Source organism: Pan troglodytes, chromosome 18 (genome assembly GCF_028858775.2).
Source record: "Pan troglodytes isolate AG18354 chromosome 18, NHGRI_mPanTro3-v2.0_pri, whole genome shotgun sequence".
Taxonomy (NCBI): Eukaryota; Metazoa; Chordata; class Mammalia; order Primates; family Hominidae; genus Pan; species Pan troglodytes.
In genome coordinates this window covers 33,071,892-33,086,251 of record NC_072416.2, presented here as the reverse complement: position 1 = coordinate 33,086,251, position 14,360 = coordinate 33,071,892, and the positions used below count along the sequence as shown (strand labels likewise).

At 45.8% G+C, this 14,360-nt stretch overlaps 1 pseudogene; it reads right to left on the bottom strand.

Moving 5' to 3' along the window:
• Positions 1–769: 769 nt before the first annotated feature.
• LOC129137441 (nuclear pore complex-interacting protein family member B15-like) lies at positions 770–13,371 on the bottom strand (annotated as a pseudogene).
• Positions 13,372–14,360: the final 989 nt, after the last annotated feature.

Sequence of the window (14,360 nt, the reverse complement as noted above, 5' to 3'; positions counted from 1 at the left end):
CTGAGTAGCTAAGGGAGGAGTCTTCAGATTATCATCCACTGAGGGTGGAAGAGGAGAGGGTGGAAGAGGAGCAAGGAGACACTCCTTCAGATTATCATCCACTGAGGGTGGAAGAGGAGAGGGTGGAAGCGGAGCAAGGAGACATTCCTTCAGATTATCATCCACTGAGGGTGGAAGACGAGCAAGGAGACACTCCTTCAGATTATCATCCACTGAGGGTGGAAGAGGAGAGGGTGGAAGAGGAGAGGGTGGAAGAGGAGCAAGGAGACACTCCTTCAGATTATCATCCACTGAGGGTGGAAGAGGAGCAAGGAGACACTCCTTCAGATTATCATCCACTGAGGGTGGAAGAGAAGAGGGTGGAAGAGGAGCAAGGAGACACTCGTTCAGATTATCATCCACTGAGGGTGGAAGAGGAGAGGGTGGAAGAGGAGCAAGGAGACACTCCTTCAGATTATCATCCACTGAGGGTGGAAGAGGAGAGGGTGGAAGAGGGATAAGGAGACACTCGTTCAGATTATCATCCACTGAGGGTGGAAGAGGAGAGTGTGGAAGAGGAGCAAGAGGACACTCCTTGATATTATCATCCACTGAGGGTGGAAGGGGACGATGGAGACATTCGGGAGGTGTCTTGAGGCTCAGGGAGTTATCCGTTATAGAACGTTGTTGAGTTGGAGGAGGTGGCTGGCGGCCCATCCTGTTTTTTAAAGTTTCAGCTGTGAGGTAGGGCCAGTAGGGCAATCCTGAAGAATGACGATGCTCCGCTGCCGCCATTCTGACCTGTAGGGCCGAAGAAGGGAATGTTTTCACACATATTCATTTGATGGACAAAATTACTGCCACCAACACGGTCTGCACCTTCTGTTGCTGGTGATAGATTTTTGCACCTTTCCATCCTCCAGGTTTCAAAATAGCAGTATCACTGTCATAATATCACCCTTCCACTGAGTACTGCTGACAGCTGGGGGGTAAAGAAAAGTCATTGGGACACACTGTTGTCTCCACATGCCACTGTGTCTGTCTGCAAATGTAGGCAGGCTGGGGTCCTGCCCCAGGGAAGACAGAGTCATAACAGAGTAATAAAGAAGCATGTTTGAGACACAGGAGTGTCTATGTCTATCCTCATTCCTCCCTCACAGCCATCACCAGAGCATGTTTCTTGCACCAGGTCAACAGACAGTAAGAGAGGCATGAAAAGCCCATTGTCCACACATGTTGCAGCTTCTTTTTGGAGAATGTTTTCCAGGCCTTTTATGTTCTGTCTCTGATTCTCAGAACTCTGCAAGGTCAGTGTGACCACCCTGCTCCAAATCTAAGAAAACAGAGGTTTCCAGAGGAAGGAGAAATTGTGCCCAGGGTCACACAGCTTGCAAGAGGCAGAGTGGAAGTTGATTCCAGCTCTGCCTGCAGGCCCCTCTCATTTCCCCTCTGTTTCCCTTCTTGACAAAGGATCTTCTTCACTCTGGAGGTGCCACCCATGAGAACAAAGAGCTCTGGAGAGATGTGGATTCCTGAAGAGCTGCAGGGGAACTGGGAGAGGGTTTTCTGACAGAACAATCTTACCTCAAGAAGTCAGTTAGGCATGGCTGTAATATTTCTTTTCACTCCCAGGTAATACCAAATTGTAAGTGCACTAGGACATAAAGAATACTTTTGTCCATGGAAAAATGAGGTGGGAATTCTAAACAAAGCAAGTTTTAAAACTGTGTTTCACTTCAAGTGTACAAGTCCCATCACGTGTAATCATAGGACTCGGCAGCTTTTGAAGGTACAGAGGCCACACAAGAACCAGCTTAGCTGAGCATCACTTAAGGCCTTCATTTGGAATTGTCCCTGTGGGTAATAAGTTACATTCACTCTTCACTAATTTACAGTCAGGGCCCATTTGCTATTACAAATATGGAACCTCTGACACTTTGAATATTAGATCAGGGGCCCCACTGGGTGGGGATGAAGGTGTTTTTGCACAACACGGTTACCAACAGGGATGGGACTGTGATGCTTGTAGGCAGCCTTTCTCTCTGCCATCTCCCTCTGCAGGGCTTGAGCACAGAGCTGTAGGGAGAAAAATGTATCCATGTCCTGACCTGGCAGACTATGTTCAAAAGCAAGGAAAACAAACAAACTTACCCGGTTGCAAAGAGGCTTTCTTGCAGGAGGGGGGATCTGAAAAAGCCAACACATGAGAAATTGAATGTTGAGAGAGTCTAAGAGCCGTGGCATCATCTGCATCAGCACTGAACTATCCTGCAACTGCGGGGAGGAAGCTCCTTACTTTGCATTTGTGGTAGTCCTCTGCCCGCCGCCGCAACTCTTGTGCACGTTGAAACATTTTCCTATGGATTACAATCACTTTCATCAGATAAAGCACCACTTTCAGGATGATTTTAAATAATCTGCCATGTTTCTGTTATCCTCACAACTGTACCCTTACACAATCTATCTCTACCTAGAAAACGTATTTCAGATGGCTATAAGAGTACAATCTGAGCCGGTCGCGGTGGCTGACGCCTGTAGTCCCAGCACTCTGGGAGGGCGAGGCGGATGGATCACGAGGTCAGGAGATTGAGACCATCCTGGCTAATAAGGTGAAACCCCATCTCTACTAAAAATACAAAAGATTAGCCGGGCGTGGTGGCAGGCACCTGTAATCCCAGCTACTCGGGAGGCTGAGGCAGGGGAATCACTTGAACCTGGGAGGCGGAGGTTGCAGTGAGCCAAGATCACGTCATTGCACTCCAGCCTGGGTGACACAGCGAGACTCCATCTCAGAAAAACAAAAACAAAAACAAAAACAAAAAAACTGTATGGTCTGATCCAAACTGTTGCTATATTGATTCCTCCTCTTGATTACTGCCTGCTGACTTCTGAGATGATAGTTTCCTTCCCCATTCTCAGTATATCCCTAATTCATCCTTCATTGAGCATCTTTTATCATAAAGCTCTATTCTCTTTGTATTAATATCCTTACCGTGTTTCACAGGGCAGAAACAGCTGGGCTTATAAACAGGCATAGTCCTTTTGAAGGATGTGGTTGATCCTACAACAACACACTTTCCTAAGGATGACAACAACTCACCCCACCCCTAGAATGGCTGGTATGAACCGAGTTTCCACACAGTCTAGCTGGCAATGGGGTCAGGAGACGTTTTGCTGCTTCACATCTTTTGGTCACTGGTAAATATTAAGGTACTTTGTTTTCTGTTTTGTGAACTCTCTCTCTCTCTCACGATATGTCTTCTGACCATTTGTTTCTATTTCTGCATTTACTGGGTCTAAGCATTGTACAGAGGTTAAAAACAACACTCCAATGGGCGTTTCCCAGGAGGGTGGGGTTCAGTTTCTGAACTCACTTCTAGGTGTGTATTTCTTTCATATCCAATTTCCCATTTTCCTCTGCCTCTGATACCTACCTCTCCTTTTCTGCATGCTCACATTCTTTCATGCTTAGTTTCCTCAGATTAGAAGGGAGAGAAATGCACACACATGATCCACCAGCCCGTGTGGGATTCCCTCTGCCCTTCTGGCATCTGAAGGCTGTGATTCAAAGATCCCCCCTGCAACCTTTCCACAAATGAACCAACTGATTCTCACAACCAAAGGGAGAATGGACACCTCCCATTGAGGGACAAAAAAAAGTCACACTCTGGCCTGCTGGCAAGTCACCTGTCATTTCCAGCTCATCTTCATAGTTCCATAGTTAGTCCTATTCTTTAGTAAATATAAAGACTATTAAAAGCTTCTATGAGGTGCACTATGTGTGTTTCTGGGGTCAGTCTTGTGCTTGACACAGCGAAAGCTCATTTTAGTTCAGTGTGAAAAACCAGACCTCACCAATTCATCACAACTAACTCCATCGGAAGCAGAGGATTGCTCCTCATCTGACTCCTCCTGTGTGAGACCTGATTCTCAGTCAGAGGCTGATGCCGGAACTGAGACCATCAGCCATAGAGAGATCGTTCCAGAATATGGTGTCATTAACCCCGCAGTTCACTACTGCACTTTGCCATGATTCAGGACTGGAACTCTTGTCATCGACTTTAAAGATCCTGGTTGACAGAAAAGGCAATCTGAATGCTGGGCGCATCTATTGAATTACACATGATCGGAATGGCTCCTAAGTCAGGGTGTTATGTCCTGAAAATAGGTGACAACGGCAAACCATCCACCCTGGTGTTGACTGACTTTAACAAGGTTAAGTTCACAGAGATTGAGGTCAGAAAAAGGAAACGGCCTAAAAAGGGTAAGTTTGCTGTGTTGCCCTCACACCACTTGATTCATGGTCCTGATCCTAAGGATCTCACCTGATACTTGGTTTTATAGGAAGGATGTGTAAAATTCCCAGAACGCTAGGAAACAGGGACGAAAACACTTCAAAGAGAAAGTTAATGAACTTGTTTCTGACCACAGGGCATCCTTCAGCACATGCTGTCTGGAGTGGCCTCAAACAAGGAGTGTGTGGTGAGGTGCTGAGAATGCAATGGGAGCAGGGTCCTGTCCCCACGCTACAGAAGCTCACAGTTTAATGCAAATGAGAAGCCAGTGAGGACATCACTACTCCTGCTGTGCACTTGGGAACTAGAAACACAAAACCTGACTCTGGAGGGAAGCTAAGGAAGCATTCTACTCTTGAGTTGACATAAGTGCATCTGAAGCTTCTGATCTCTGATGAGAACAATGGGGGACACCAAACAGAATATAAAACCCATGATTGAATACATCCAATTGCTAACATGGCAGTAAACAGACATGAGGTGAAGATGGAGGAGAAGGAAACCCAGGACGAAAGTCAGCCTCGCATTTGGAACCCATTTCCCTGAGTTTCACTGCTGAATTCCAGAAGGAACTACTGAGATGCAAAGAAGCACAGCAGCTTTTGCACACATGCGTGGGATTAGATGGAAAACAAGTGGATTGAGGGTCTGCCAATGAAAGCGACCCATACTGAAGTCCACTGGCTCTGGTTGAGACCCAGAAGAGTCATGCATCAGAATAGAGGTGGACAGGAAATACCCTGGCCTTTGTAGGGACTGAGCCTGCACCGACGACCTCAATTGCAGCCTGTATGGAGGACCCCTGACCATCCCCCAGAAGTAGACTCCCATCTCTTCTGCAGCAAGATAACATGCTACTAGGCCTCAATTCATTGCTAAATATTTTTTAACAAGTATCTCACATTTAACAAAAAAAGATCAGTCATATGGCAGCAAAATACAATGTAATATGACCAAAACATGAAAGACTGTGAAAATGAATCTGGAGGTGACCCAAGCATTGAATTCAACAATCCAGGCTGGGTGTGGTGGCTCACACTGGGAGGCTGAGGTAGGCAGATCACCTGAGGTCAGGAGTTCAAGACTAGCCTGGCCAACATGGTGAACCCCTGTCTCTACTAAAATTACAAAAATTGGGCTGGGCACGGTGGCTCATGCCTGTAATCCCAGCACATTGGGAGGCCGAGGTGTGCGGATCATGATGTCAGGAGTTCTAGACCAGCTTGGCCAATATGGTGAAACCCCGCCTCTACTAAAAATACAAAAATTATCCGGGCATGGTGGCATATGCCTGTAGTCCCAGCTACTCAAGAGGCTGAGGGATAAGAATCGCTTGAACCTTGGAGGTGGAGGTTGCAGCGAGCCAAGATCATGCCACTGCACTCTAGCCTGGGTGACAGAGTGAGACTCTGTCTCAAAAAAAAAAAAAAAAAAAAAAAATTTGGCCAAATGTGGTGGCACACACCTGTAATCCAAGCTACTCGGGAAGCTGAGGCAGAATTGCTTCAAACTGGGAGGCAGAGGTTGCAGTGAGCCAAGATTGCACCATAGCACTCCAGCCTGGGCGACAGAGCGAGACTCTATCTCAAAATTTAAAAAAAAAAAAAGGCTGGCTGTGGTGGCTCATGCCTCTAATCCCAGAACTTTGGGAGGCTGAGGCAGGTAGATTACCTGAGGTCAGAAGTTCGAGACCAGCCTGGACAACATGGTGAAACCCCATCTCTAGGAAAAATACAAAAATTAGCTGGGCGTGGTGGTGGGCACCTGTAATCCCAGCTACTTGGGAGGCTGAGGCAGGAGAATCACTTGAACCCAAAAGGCAGTGAGCTGAGATTGTGCCATTGCACTACAGCCTGGGCAACAACAGCAAAGCTCCATCTCAGGAAAAAAAAAAAAAAAAGAGAGAGAGAAAGGAAAACCAATGCCAGTACTAGCAACTCCTCTTCCCCCGAAAAAATGACAAACAAGAATGTAGGAAGGGAAAGGAATTATACAGCTTAAACTAATGAAGCAGAAAGGACAAACTCAATTTTGAACCCACTGAATGTGCCACAAATATTGTAGAAAATATTCTCAAGGACTTTACAGTTGTCTACTTTGATTGACACATGGTTCATACAACAGTATTTGTGTCAAGGCACATCTTACTGTTTTCTGGCGGTCTTCCTCTTTCCATTGATTTTGTCATGATGGTTGATTTTCGTTGTCACCTTCCTCTTATGGATTTTAGCTCTAAATTTTCTTTTCACATGTCTCCGTAGAGTAATGACGTCTTTCAGGCCAATTTTATTTCCTGGAAAGGAAGAAACTCTTTTCTTTGTGTGCATACAAATGGACCTCAGCCCTTGGTGAGAGTGAGGAGAGGAGAAGGTGAGAAACCTGAGGGCAAGAAGCTGTTCTTTCCCTTTCCAGGGCAAACTCATTTCCACACTATGGGGACTCCAAGAGAGCCATACCTTCCTGTCTACGTCGGTTGGACCTCCAGGCTCTCTGCTGTACATCCGTGGATCCATCATGTCCATTTTCAGACTGGAAGATAGTCTTCAGGAAAGACAACTAGGAAATAATAATATAAGAATGACGGCTGGGCACGGTGGCTCATGCGTATAATCCCAGTACTTTGGGAGGCCGAGGCAGGTGGATCACGGGGTCAGGAGTTCAACACCAGCCTGGCCAAGATGGTGAAACCCCGTCTCTACTAAAAATACAAAAATTAGCCGGGCATGGCAGCGGGCGCCTGTAATCCGAGCTACTCGGGAGGCTGAGGCAGAGAACCGTTTGAAGCTGGGAGGCGGAGGTTGCAGTGAGCCGAGATCACACCACTGCACTCCAGCCTGAGCGACAGAATGAGACTCTGTCACACACACACACAAAGAATGACATGAGGCTGGCACGGTGGCTCACTCCTGTAATCCCAGCACTTTGGGAGGCCGAGGCAGGCGGATCACCTGAGGTCGGGAGTTTGAGACCAGCCTCACCAACATGGAGAAACGCTGCCTCTGCTAAAAATACAAAATTAGCCAGGCATGGTGGTGCATGCCTGTAATCCCAGCTAGTCGGGAGGCTGAGGCAGGAGAATCACTTGAACCCAGCAGGAAAAGATTGTGGTGAGCTGAGATTGTGCCATTGCACTCCAACCTGGGCAACAAAATTGAAACGCTGTCTCAAAAAAAAAAAAAAAAAAAAGGCCAGGTGCAGTAGCACATGCCTGTAATCCCAGCACTTTGGGAGGCTGAGGCGGGTGAATCAGAAGGTCAAGAGATGGAGACCATCCTGGGCAACATGGTGAAACCCCGTCTCTACTAAAAATACAAAAATTAGCTGAGCATGGTGATGCACGCCTGTAGTCCCAGCTACTCGGGAGACTGAGGCAAGAGAACTGCTTAAACTCAGGAGGCAGAGGTTGCAGTGAGCCAAGATCCCACCACTGCACTCCAGCCTGGTGACAGAGTGAGACTCCATCTCAAAAAAAAAAAAAAAAAAAAATGACATGAATATACTTCACACAACGGAACTGTACACTTCAACACGGTTAGATGGTAATTATCATCTTCTAAGTATTTTACCACAGGTTAACACGTTTCACAACTTGAAAAGGAAGTAATTACCTTCAGCTCTCTGAGTTCTAGAATTTGTAACATTTCACCCCCTGCTCCTTCCTGATCTGCACTGGAGCATCTTCCTTCTGTCCCTGCTCTACTCAGAGTTCACTTTCCCTTCCCTCACATCAGCTTCGTTGAGGCTGGTTTGAACTTAATGCAAAACATTCTCACTAATGATTGAATTCCCACCAAGATTTCCATATTATCACAGTATGCTTTTAATCTTCTAAGATATTAAATATTTGTTCTCATCATAGCGAAAATGCAATGCAAATCCCATCTCAGATGTGGGTCAGATACCTATGAATCTCCTGAGGTAGTCATTGAAATGACTTTTTTCTTGAGATGGAGTGTCACTCTCAACCATGCTGAAGTGCAGTGGCGCTACCTTGGCTCACGGCAACCTCCACCTCCCAGACTCAAGCGATTCTTGTGCCTCGGCCTCCCAAGTAGCTGGGATTACAGGTGCCTGCTACCATGCCTGGCTAATTTTTGTCTTTTCAGTAGAGATGGGGTTTCACCATGTTGGCCCATCTGGTCTTGAACTCCTGACCTCAAGTGATCCACCTGCCTCAGCCTCCCAAAGTGCTGGGATTACAGGCATGAGCCACCACACCTGGCCTGAAATAATATCTTTCAAATTCTTTGCAGAATTTGATTTTTCCTGGTTTCTGCACATAGGATAAAAAAAAAAAAATCATGTACTAGGATTTCGAGAGAAGCAATGGGTAATCTAAAAAGATGAAAAGAGAAACCACATCAATCCCACAACTACTGCTAGATTTCATAGGAAAGGTAGCTGGCCCAGTTTGGAGCTAGGAGAAATGTTAAACACATGAAGAAATGACAAGCAAAGAAATGCCATCACACATGAATGCTTCATGGCACCCATGATGTCCCTGCTTAGGAGGTAATGGTATAGATGACTAGATGACAAGGACAAAGATGAGAGGTGCGAAGTTGTCCAAGTCCAACAGCTCAACTGAACTTTCCTAAATGGAACTGTTAAAAAGTGGTAAATTTAACAACTTCCCCTGGCTCACGTGGTGGCTCACGCTTGTAATCCCAGCACTTTGGGAGGCTGAGGCGGGTGGATTATTTGAGGTCGGGTTTTGAGACTAGCCTGGCCAACATGGTAAAACCCCGACTCTACTAAAAATACAAAAATTTGCTGGGCATGGTGGTGGGCACCTGTAATCCCAGCTACTTGAGAGGCTGAGGCAGGGGAATCGCTTGAAGCCAGGAGGTGGAAGTTGCAGTGAGCCGAGATCACACCATTATACTCCAGCCTGGGCAACAGAGGGAGACTCGTCTCGGGGGTGAGAAAAAAAAAAAAAAAAAAGCTTCCTCCAATTTATACCGAAAATTCTCTGTTCAGGACTAAGTGGCATAGAGAATGTTAAATGTGCCTAGATATCTTCATAACTCATATATTTTCTGTTTTCTACATATCTTGAAAGACAGTGCCAAATGATGTGTAATTATCTAGGTGGTTAAACTGAAACGTACTTCCTCTTCCCTTGAATATAAAAAAGCATTGTGGTATTAGTACTTTTATCTTGGATCATTGTTCAGAAGGAGTTTCAGCCCCCAGACAACCACATTTTTACTGTCATGAATAGCAAGACAAAATGTAGAGCTCAACTTCCCCAAAGGAAAAAAGGCTCAAAAGACAAATTATGGCACAACTCAGCAGCCAAATTCTTACCAAGTACAGACTTTTGACATACTGATCTCTCTCCAGTTGCAAGTGGGAACATGCACTTTGAATGATGTCATTCAAAATTACCCTGCCCAGACACACTTTTCATCGATTCTCTTGGAGGGCAGTTCTAAGAGATTCTCTGGGGCTTTCTCTGCATCATGAGACGCAGTGCAGTTCTGCCCTTCACCTTCCGGCAGTTTGTCACCTCGTCCCTATGACCTCAGAGGAACTTTGTCTCAGGCCAATTGTTTGTTCCTTGGCCTCTTTCATTTCCCCTAAAAATCATTTGCTGCCCCTCTAAATGGCCTACATCTCCATCTATCTCCCTCTCCCCTCACAAGAGGGTGCTCTTTAAGCATCAACTATCCGGCCCTTCTAGCAGTCTCATTTTTCAGCTGGTTCCCATGTTTATGCCTGTTCTATGTTTTTCTTTTCCTGTTAAGCTGTCTGTTGTCAGCTCATTTCTGCAGTGAATCTTCAGAGAGGAGATTGGAAGCTTTCCTTCCACCCATACGATAGAACTATAAAGCAGAAGAGTTTAGAAAGAATTTCCTATTTAAGTGATGAAACCTCATACTCCATTTGTGATAAATAGCACAAAGGTTAAAAAAACTTATTTTTGACCAAAAGCTCTGTTGACATTCTATTAAACAAACACCGACCTATTTAATTTTCATAATGTAAATGGCAGACATTTTCATAATTCTTATGCTAATAAATCATTTCCCTGATTGTTTGGGTAAAACCACATATTCATAATGAAGTCCAGAAATGTGAATTGTTTTATATAATTTATTCTTATTTGTGATTACAAGTATACCTCTACAGAAAGTTAGTATACTCACACAAAGGTAATTTGTGCAGAAGAGAATGGTAAATGTGTAAGGTCTCAGAAACTCAATAATGATAATTATCAAATTATCCAATTTTTGTGGAGATGGGGTTTTGCCATGTTGGCCAGGGTGGTCTCGAACTCCTCCACAAAAGTCAGTCTCACGATGACGATAGACAGCCAGAGTATTGATAACCTGGAATAATAATAGTTGAAATAATGAAAAGGTCAATGACACTGACAATATTTCACTCAGAAAGAATCATCCTTAGAAACCGTCAACCTCCTCCAAAAGGTAACCACATCCCTCAGATATCACCGTGGGATTCCACTGCTACAAAAAAGAACAGAAGTTACAAGTCTCATCTTTTTCAGATGGCTGGTAGTGTTTTTAGGCATTGCAAATGTGGGGTGCTGTCTTTCTTGGTATAAAGCAGGGATATCCAATCTTTTGACTTCCCTGCCAATATTAAAAGAAGCAAAGTTGTCTTGAGCCACACATAACATACACTACCACTAACAATAGCTGATGATCTAAAAAAAAAATTTTTTTTTTTTTTTTTTTTTTTTTTGGAGACAGAGTTCCGCTCCACTCAGTCGCCCAGGCTGGAGTGCAGTGGTGCAATCTCGGCTCACTGCAACCTCCAGCTCCTGGGCTCAAGCCATTCTCCTCCCTCAGCCTCCCGAGTAGCTGAGATTACAGGTCTCTGCCACCATGCCCGACTAATTTTTGTATTTTTAGTACAGATGAGGTTTCACCATGTTGGCCAGTCTGGCCTTGAACTCCTGATAGGCGATCTGCCTGCCTCGGCCTCCCAAAGTGCTGGGATTACAGGTGTGAGCCACCGTGCCCAGCCATTTGTTTTTGTTTTTGCTTTTGTTTGGTGTTTTGTTTTTGAGATGGGATCTCACTCTGTCACCCAGGCTGGAGTGCAGTGGCGTGCTCTCGGCTCACTGCAACCTCTGCCTCTCAGGTTCAAGTGATTCTCCTGCCTCAGCCTCCTGAGTAGCTGGGAGTACAGGTGCCTGACAATGCACTCAGCAAATTTTTGTCTTTTTTGTGGAGATGGGGTTTTGCCATGTTGGCCAGGGTGGTCTCAAACTCCTGACCTCAGGTAATCTGCCCGCCTCAGCCTCCCAAAGTGCTGGGATTACCGGCATGAGCCACTGTACCTGGCCAAAATCTCCTAATGTTTTAAGAAAGTTTACAAATTTGTGTTGAACTGCATTCAAAACTGTCCTGGGCCACATGCAGCCCGTCACTCATGGCTAAGACAAGCTAAGTATAAAGTAATTATCTTTTCTTTTTGTTTGGAGACAAAGTCTTGCTCTGTCACCCAGGCTAGATTGCAGTGGCATGATCTCAGCTCACAGCAACCTCCGCCTCCCGGGTTCAAGCGATTCTCCTGCCTCAGCTACTGAGTAATTGGGATTACAGGCGCCTGCCACCGCACTCGGCTAATTTTTGTATTTTTAGTAGAAACAGGGTTTCACCATCTTGCCCAGGCTGGTCTCCAACTCCTGACCTCATGATCCACCTGCCTCGGCCTCCCAAAGTGCTGGGAATACAGGTGTGAGCCACTGCACCTGGCCAGTAGTTATCTTTTCTTTAAAGTTATTTACTTGTTTTTTAAATTGATGTATAACATTGGATGCATTTATTATATATCACATGGTAAAAGAATCCCTCTAAATAATACTTCTCTCTTGGATTATATGAATCTTTGTCATTTAAAGCTCAGCATAAGTAAAAAAAAAAAAAAAAAAAAATACAATGAAGAGATTACTTCATTCACAAATAAGGATCAAATTTTAGTGCTTAAAAATTAACAAGGTGGGCCGGGCATGGTGGCTCACGCCTGCAATCCCAGCACTTTGGGAAGCCGAGGTGGGTGGACCATGAGATCAGGAGATTGAGACCATCCTAGCTAACACGGTGAAACCCATCTCTACTAAAATTACAAAAAATTAGCAGGGCATGGTGGCACGCGCCTATAGTTCCAGCTACTTGGGAGGCTGCGGCAGAAGAATCACTTGAACCCGGGAGGCAGGGGTTGCAGTGAGCCGAGATCGCACCACTGCACTTCAGCCTGGGTGACAGAGCGAGACTCTGTCTCAAAAAAAATTACCAAGGCGGAGATCATGAAAATGGCATGAATAGTGTGGGATTTCTCTAAGATTGTTGGTATTAATTCCATTAGACTCTCATGTGAGTGAAGACGAAGACTTCCCCTGAGTAAGTTCAGACAGCTTGTGATAACATTTCTACATCGATTCCTCAGGATTTAACTACATATTCTTGAAAACATCTCAATTTTAAATGTTTCTTTCAAGATGGTGAATTAAACAGAGATAGCCCTTCATCAGGTTGAACTCAGCATATGCTGAGTCTGAAATGGAAATGATGGAGTTAGAGAACCATACAACAATGGTAATGATTTCAGAAACATAGTGTTGAGCAGAACAAAGCAGACACAAAAGAGTACCTATGGCATGGCATGCATCTGTATACGCGAAATTCCAGAATAAGCAAGCTAACCTATGATAAAGAGACTGGCTGGGAAGAGTGAGAGTTCACTTTCTGGGGTGACATAATAGTGTAGATCTTGGCTGGGCACGGTGGTTCATGCCTGTAATCCCAACGCTTTGTGAGGCCGAGGCGGGCGGATCACCTGAGGTCGGGAGTTCAAAACCAGCCTGACCAACATGGAGAAACCCTATCTCTACTAAAAATACAAAATTAGCTGGGAGTGGTGGCACATATCTGTAATCCCAGCCACTCGGGAGGCTGAGGCAGGAGAATCGCTCGAACCTGGGAAGCAGAGGTTGTGGTGAGCTGATATTGCCCCATTTCACTCCAGCCTGGGCAACAAGGGAGAAACTGTCTCAAATAAATAAATAAATAAATAAAATAATGTAGATCTTGAAAGGGGGTTGGTTTATGCTGGTGTATGTACTTTCCAAAGTTAGTAAACTTACACTTAAGGTTATATATTTTGGCCAGGCGCGGTGGCTCACGCCTGTAATCCCAGCACTGGGAGGCCGAGGCAGGCAGATCACGAGGTCAAGAGATGGAGACCATCCTGGCGAACATGGTGAAACCCCGTCTCTACTAAAAATACAAAAATTAGCCAGGCGTGGTGGTCTACTAAAAATACAAAAATTAGCCAGGCGTTGTAATCTGAGCTACTCAGGAGGCTGAGGCAGGACAATTGCTTGAACCCCGGAAGCAGAGGTTGCAGTGAGCCGAGATCTTGCCACTGCACTCCAGCCTGGGCGACAGAGTGAGACTCTGTCTAAAAAAAAAAAAAAAAAAAAAAAATCATCAAACCAGATGACACAAATCAAATGACATTTCACTTTGTTTTGGTCCATTTTGTTTGTTAGAGACAAGAGTGCAGCGGGGCCATCTCGGCTCACTGCAACGTCCAGCTCCTGGGCCCAAGCGATCCTCCCACCTCAGCCTCTCCAGTAACTGGGATAACAGGTACGCACCACCAGGCCCAACTAATCTTTTTTGGAATTTTTTGTAGAGATGGGGTTTCGCTATGATGCCCTGGCTACTCTTCAACTCCTGGACTCGAGTGATCTGCCCACCTCGGCCCCCTAAAGTGCTGGGATTACAGGCCTGAGCTGTGTAATTTCATGCCGCGTGACACAGCCCAGTAAAAAGGAAGAAACCCCGCGGGTCCAGCGTCTACTCACAGGGGTGGGATGATGGCTGATAAATCCCAGCAGGAGCCAAAAGAGGAGCCACCACCGCAGACGCATGTCCTGGTCCTTTCAGGGCGCCCTGAGGCGGCCAGGACAGAGGTGGAGGTGGCTCAGGGCACGGGGGAAGGAAGGGGACGGGGACCGGGGCCGGATCTGAGTTGGGGAGGGGGAGGGGAGGGGGAGGGGAAGGGGAGGGGAAGGGGGGAAGTAAGGGAAGGGAAAGGAGAAGGGGG